Raw genomic sequence first — 6,105 nt, 5'->3', positions numbered from 1 at the left:
GAGAGAAGCTTTTTCTGCTTCCTCTCCATGGTTGCAGAGGGAGATCCTTGAGTTTTAAACACAAGGGACTTCTCATTCCATTGAAGGAATATTTCACCTCTGTCAGCATCAATCACAGCTCTTGCTGTGGCCAGGAAAGGTCTTCCTAGGATGATGGATTCATCCTCTTCCTTTCCAGTATCCAGGACTATGAAATCAGCAGGGATGTAAAGGCCTTCAACCTTTACTAACACGTCCTCTACTTGTCCATATGCCTGTTTTCTTGAGCTGTCTGCCATCTCTAATGAGATTTTAGCAGCTTGCACCCCATAGATTCCCAGTTTCTCTATTACAGAGAGGGGCATGAGGTTTATTCCTGAACCAAGGTCACACAGAGCCTTAAAGATCATGGTGCCTATGGTGCAGGGTATTATGAACTTTCCAGGATCCTGTCTCTTCTGAGGCAATGTCAGTTGATCCAGATCACTTAGTTCATTGATGAACAAGGGAGGTTCAACTTCCCAAGTATCAATGCCAAATAATTTGGCATTCAGCTTCATGATTGCACCAAGAAACTTGGCAGTTTGCTCTTCAGTAACATCCTCATTCTCTTCAGAAGAGGAATACTCATCAGAGCTCATGAAGGGCATAAAGAGGTTCAATGGAATCTCTATGGTCGCTAGATGAGCCTCAGAGTCCTTTGGTTCCTCAGAGGGAAGCTCCTTATTGACCACTGGACGTCCCAGGAGGTCTTCCTCCTTGGGATTCACGTCCTCTCCTCTCCTCACAGGTTCGGCCATGGCGCTTATGTCAATGGCCTTGCACTCTCCTTTTGGATTCTCTTCTGTATTGCTTGGGAGAGTACTAGGAGGGATTTCAGTGATCCTTTTACTCAGCTGGCCCACTTGTGCTTCCAGATTTCTAATGGAAGATCTTGTTTCATTCATGAAACTTACAGTGGCCTTAGATAGATCAGAGACTAGATTTGCTAAATTAGAAGCATTTTGTTCAGAGTTCTCTGTCTGTTGCTGAGTTGATGATGGAAAAGGCTTGCTATTGCTAAACCTGTTTTTTCCACCATTATTAAAGCCTTGTTGGGGCTTTTGATCCTTCCATGAGAAATTTGGATGATTTCTCCATGTTGAGTTATAGGTGTTTCCATAAGGTTCACCTAAGTAATTCACCTCTGCTATTGCAGGGTTCTCAGGATCATAGGCTTCTTCTTCAGAAGATGCCTCTTGAGTACTGTTGGATGCAGCTTGCATTCCATGCAGACTCTGAGAGATCATATTGACTTGCTGAGTCAATATTTTATACTGAGCCAATATGGCATTCAGAGTATCAACTTCAAGAACTCCCTTCTTCATAGGCGTCCCATTATTCACAGGATTTCTTTCAGAAGTGTACATGAACTGGTTATTAGCAACCATGTCAATGAGTTCTTGAGCTTCTACAGGCATTTTCTTTAGGTGAATGGATCCACCTGCAGAAGTGTCCAGTGACATCTTTGATAGCTCAGATAAACCATCATAGAATATATCCAGGATGGTCCATTCTGAAAGCATGTCAGAAGGACACTTTTTGGTCAACTGTTTATATCTTTCCCAAGCTTCATAGAGGGATTCACCTTCTTTCTGTCTGAAGGTTTGAACATCAGCTCTAAGCTTGCTCAGCTTTTGAGGAGGAAAGTACTTGGCTAAGAAAGCCGTGACCAGCTTATCCCAAGAGTTCAGGCTGTCTTTGGGTTGAGAATCCAACCATAATCTAGCTCTGTCTCTTACAGCAAAAGGGAAAAGCATGAGCCTGTAGACTTCAGGATCTACTCCATTAGTCTTAACACTATCACATATCTGCAAGAATTCAGTTAAGAACTGAAAAGGATCTTCAGATGGAAGTCCATGAAACTTGCAGTTCTGCTGCATCAGAGAAACTAACTGAGGTTTCAGCTCAAAGTTGTTTGCTCCAATGGCAGGAATGGAGATGCTTCTTCCATGTAAATTGGAATTAGGTGCAGTGAAGTCACCAAGCATTCTCCTTGCATTGTTGTTGGGTTCGGCTGCCATCTCCTTTACTTGTTCGAAATTTTCAATCAAGTTGTCTCTGGATTGTTGTAATTTAGCTTCTCTTAATTTTTTCTTCAGAGTCCTTTCAGGTTCTAGATCAGCTTCAACAAGAATGCCTTTTTCTCTGTCCCTACTCATAAGAAAGAGGAGAGAAAAAGAAAAGAAGAGGAATCCTCTATGTCACAGTAAAGAGGATCCTTATTGTTAGTAGAAGAAAAGAAGAAGAAATTCGAACACAGATAGAGGAGGGGGTTCGAATTTGGTGATGATGTGAGGAAGAGATGTTAGTAGATGAATAAATAAATAGAATAAGATGAGAGAGAAGGAGGGAATTTTCGAAAATTATTTTTGAAAAGGAGTTAGTGATTTTTGAAAATGGTTTTTGAAAAATGTTTAGTATTTTTTTCGAAAATTTTTTTGAAATCAAAAATAAAAATAAAAACAATTAGTTAATTAAAAAAGAAATTTTGAAAAAGAGGGAAGATATTTTCGAAAATTAGAGAGAGAGAGTTAGTTAGGTAGTTTTGAAAAAGTTAAGAAACAATCAAAAAGTTAGTTAGTTAGTTGAAACAAATTTTGAAAAGATAAGAAGTTAGGAAGTTAGAAAAGATATTTTGAAAAGATATTTTTGAAAAAGATAAGATAAGAAGATATTTTAGAAACTAATTTTGAAAAAGATTTGATTTTTAAAATCTCAATTAATGACTTGATTCACAAGAAATCACAAGATATGATTCTAGAATTTAAAGTTTGAATCTTTCTTAACAAGCAAGTAACAAACTTCAAATTTTTTGAATCAAAACATTAATTGATTATGTTATTTTCAAAAATTTGATATAAAAATAAGAAAAATATTTTTTTTTTTGAAATTTTCGAAAATAACCAAAAAATTTTGAAAAAGATTTGATTTTTGAAAAAGATTTTGAAAAAGATAAGATTTTCAAATTGAAAATTTGATTTGACTTATGAGAAACAATTTGATTTTTAAAAATTTTTGAAAAAGTCAACTCAATTTTCGAATTTGATGAGAGAAAAACGGAAAGATATTTTTTTGATTTTTGAATTTTTATGATGCAAGAGAAAAACACTAAAAAGATGCAATGCATGAAATTTTTAGATCAAAACATGTGATGCATGCAAGAATGCTATGAATGTCAAGATGAACACCAAGAACACTTTGAATGCCAAGATGAACATCATAGACACAATTTTGAAAAACCTTTAATGCAAAGAAAACATGCAAGACACCAAACTTAGAATTCTTTAATGCTTACGCACTAAGAATTCAAGAATGCATATGATAAACATGAAAAGACACAAAACAAAAAATCATCAAGATCAAACAAGAAGACTTACCAAGAACATCTTGAAGATCATGAAGAACACTATGAATGCATGAAATTTTCGAAAAATGCAAGATGCATATGCAATTGACACCAAACTTATGATATGACTCAAGACTCAAACAAGAAACATGAAATATTTTTGATTTTTATGATTTTCTAATTTTTTGGATTTTTTTTCGAAGAATTAATTGAAAAAAAAGAAAAATAAGGATTCCAAAATTTTTAATATGAATTCCAGGAATCTTGCATTCTTAGTCTAAAGCTTCAGTCCAGGAATTAGACATGGCTCACTAGCCAGCCAAGCTTTCAAAGAAAGCTCCAGTCCAAAACACTAGACATGGCCAATGGCCAGCCAAGCTTCAGCATTTTAACATCAGAGTATATTGATCTTGATAACAAATTGCTGCTCATCATTTATCAAGTATGTAACTTACCTCTGATGGTTTGGAAGCCTCAGTCCAAAAGAATTTAGACATGGCTTTACAGCCAGCCAGGCTTCACATGCTTCATGAAACACTAGAATTCATTCTTAAAAATCTTTAATAAAATTTTTGAAAACATTTTTATAATTTTTTTTTTCGAAAACAGATGAGAAAATTTTAGAAATATTTTTGAAAATTTTTGAAAATAAAATAAAAAGAAAATTACCTAATCTGAGCAACAAGATGAACCGTCAGTTGTCCAAACTCAAACAATCCCCGGCAACGGCGCCAAAAACTTGGTGCACGAAATTGTGATGTCCAAGCTCAAACAATCCCTGGCAACGTGAGCAACTTGGTGCGCTGATCTCAATACATAATTGTCACAACTTCGATACAACTAACCAGCAAGTGCACTGGGTCGTCCAAGTAATACCTTACATGAGTAAGGGTCGAATCCCACGGAGATTGTTGGTATGAAGCAAGCTATGGTCACCTTGTAAATCTCAGTCAGGCAGATATAAAGTAATGAAGATGTTTTCGAATAATAAATAATAGAATAGGGATAGAGATACTTATGTAAATCATTGGTAGAAATTTCAGATAAGCGAATGGAGATGCTTTTCGTTCCTCTGAACCTCTGCTTTCCTGCTATCTTCATCCAATCAGTCTTACTCCTTTCCATGGCTGGCTTTATGTGATACATCACCACTGTCAACGGCTACTTTCGGTCATCTCACGGGAAAATGATCCAATGCCCTGTCATGGCACGGCTAATCGTCTGGAGGCATCACCCTTGCCAATGGCTTCATCTTATCCTCTCAGTGAATAATATGCTCACGCACCCTGTCACGGCACGGCTATTCATCTGTCGGTTCTCGATCATGCTGGAATAGGATTTACTATCCTTTTGCGTCTGTCACTAACGCCCTGCAATCGCGAGTTAGGAGCTCGTCACAGTCATTCAATCATTGAATCCTACTCGGAATACCACAGACAAGGTTTAGACTTTCCGGATTCTCTTGAATGCCACCATCATTCTAGCTTACGCCACGAAGATTCTGGTTAGGAGATCTAAGAGATACTCATTCTAGCTTATTTCATGTAGAACAGAAGTGTTTGTCAGGCACGCGTTCATAAGGGAGAAGGATGATGAGCGTCACACATAATCATCACCTTCATCACGTTCTTTGGTGCGAATGGATATCTTATAAGTGAAATAAGATGAATTGAATAGAAAACAGAAGTGCTTTGCATTAATCTTTGAGGAACAGCAGAGCTCCACACCTTAATCTATGGAGTGCAGAAACTCTACCGTTGAAAATACATAAGTGAAAGGTCCAGGCATGGCCGAGATGGCCAGCCCCCTTGATCTAAGAACAATGCGTTCAAAGATGATCCTAAGATCCTAAGATGATCAAAAGATGCCTAATACAATAGTAAAAGGTCCTATTTATAATAAACTAGCTACTAGGGTTTACATGAGTAAGTAATTGATGCATAAATCCACTTTCAGGGCCCACTTGGTGTGTGTTTGGGCTGAGCCTGAGTGTTGCACGTGCAGAGGCCATTTGTGGAGTTGAACGCCAGTTTCTGTGCCAGTTTGGGCATTCAACTCTGGTTTTGGATCCTTTTCTGGCGCTGGACGCCAGATTTGGGCAGAAGGCTGGCGTTGAACGCCAGTTTACGTCATCAATTCTTGGCCAAAGTATGAACTATTATATATTTCTGAAAATCCCTGGATGTCTTCTTTCCAACGCAATTGGAAGCGCGCCATTTCAAGTTCTGTAGCTCCAGAAACTCCACTTTGAGTGCAGGGAGGTCAGAATCCAACAGCATCAGCAGTCCTTCTTCAACCTCTGAATCTGATTTTTGCTCAAGTCCCTCAATTTCAGCCAGAAAATACCTAAAATTACAGAAAAACACACAAACTCATAGTAAAGTCCAGAAATGTGAATTTAACATAAAAACTAATGAAAACATCCCTAAAAGTAACTAGATCCTACTAAAAACATACTAAAAACAATGTCAAAAAGCGTATAAATTATCCGCTCATCACTCATCTAGGAGTTCAAGGCTTCCATAAGGTAGAACATTTGTCACCAAGTAGGGGCCAGTCTATTTGGACTTTAGTTTGCAAGGGAAAACTTTGAGCCTGGAGTTATACAAGAGTACTTGCTGTCCTGGTTTGAACTCCTTCTTTGAGATCCTTTTTTCATGCCATCTCTTATCTTTTTCCTTGTAGATCTTAGCATTTTCATAGGCTTTCAGTCTAAACTCATCCAACTCATTTAGTTG

General features: G+C 37.5%; 1 non-coding gene across 1 annotated transcript; it reads left to right on the top strand.

Moving 5' to 3' along the window:
- The first annotated feature begins 1,538 nt into the window (after positions 1-1,538).
- LOC148561576 (small nucleolar RNA R71) lies at positions 1,539-1,646 on the top strand. The gene has a single exon (XR_015887609.1). It is a non-coding gene; the product is annotated as a small nucleolar RNA R71 (small nucleolar RNA).
- The last annotated feature ends 4,459 nt before the right edge of the window (positions 1,647-6,105 follow it).

Source organism: Arachis ipaensis, chromosome B6, assembly GCF_059453495.1.
Source record: "Arachis ipaensis isolate K30076 ecotype BB chromosome B6, ASM5945349v1, whole genome shotgun sequence".
In the NCBI taxonomy this organism is placed as follows: Eukaryota; Viridiplantae; Streptophyta; class Magnoliopsida; order Fabales; family Fabaceae; genus Arachis; species Arachis ipaensis.
Note: the sequence above shows the minus strand (reverse complement) of the source record. Positions and strands in the feature narration are given on the sequence as shown.